The sequence below is a fragment of the Rhea americana genome, unplaced genomic scaffold, assembly GCF_003343005.1.
Source record: "Rhea americana isolate MKP2758 unplaced genomic scaffold, rheAme1 scaffold_13, whole genome shotgun sequence".
NCBI classification, from domain to species: Eukaryota; Metazoa; Chordata; class Aves; order Rheiformes; family Rheidae; genus Rhea; species Rhea americana.
The window spans coordinates 8,948,789-8,949,241 of NW_028185372.1; positions in this window are offsets into that span (position 1 = coordinate 8,948,789).

Below are 453 nucleotides of genomic sequence, written 5' to 3' on the forward strand. Positions count from 1 at the left end.
CTAGTGAGTGCTGGTAAAAAAGGCTGACTTCAGCTCCTCCRTCCATCCCTAACATCCTCAATGATGTGCTGCGTGAGGGATTGGGTGCAGACCAAGCCAGAGAGCTAGAGCTTTTGCTGGGTTATGAGGAAAGTCAACATGTCAGGGCAAAAGACCTGCTTCTTTGTGCTTGCCCAAAGCAACAAGGCCTGCTCAAGAGCAGGGACTTATGGCTACGTGGGGAGCCATAAAAGTGGGGAGAGCGCCTGCAGATCACAGATGCACAGGAGCTCACAGCGGCTGCCATAAAATGGGAGGGATATACCTCTCYCTGACCAGTTCAGCAGAAAGGGCTGTTTCTCCAACTTAGATGCATTACTAGTGTCAGCTATGAATGGTCTGACAGGGCTTCTGCATGCTGGGCAGTGCATCCTGCTGCTGCCCACCAGCCCTTATAGGCAGGTAGCCACCTAC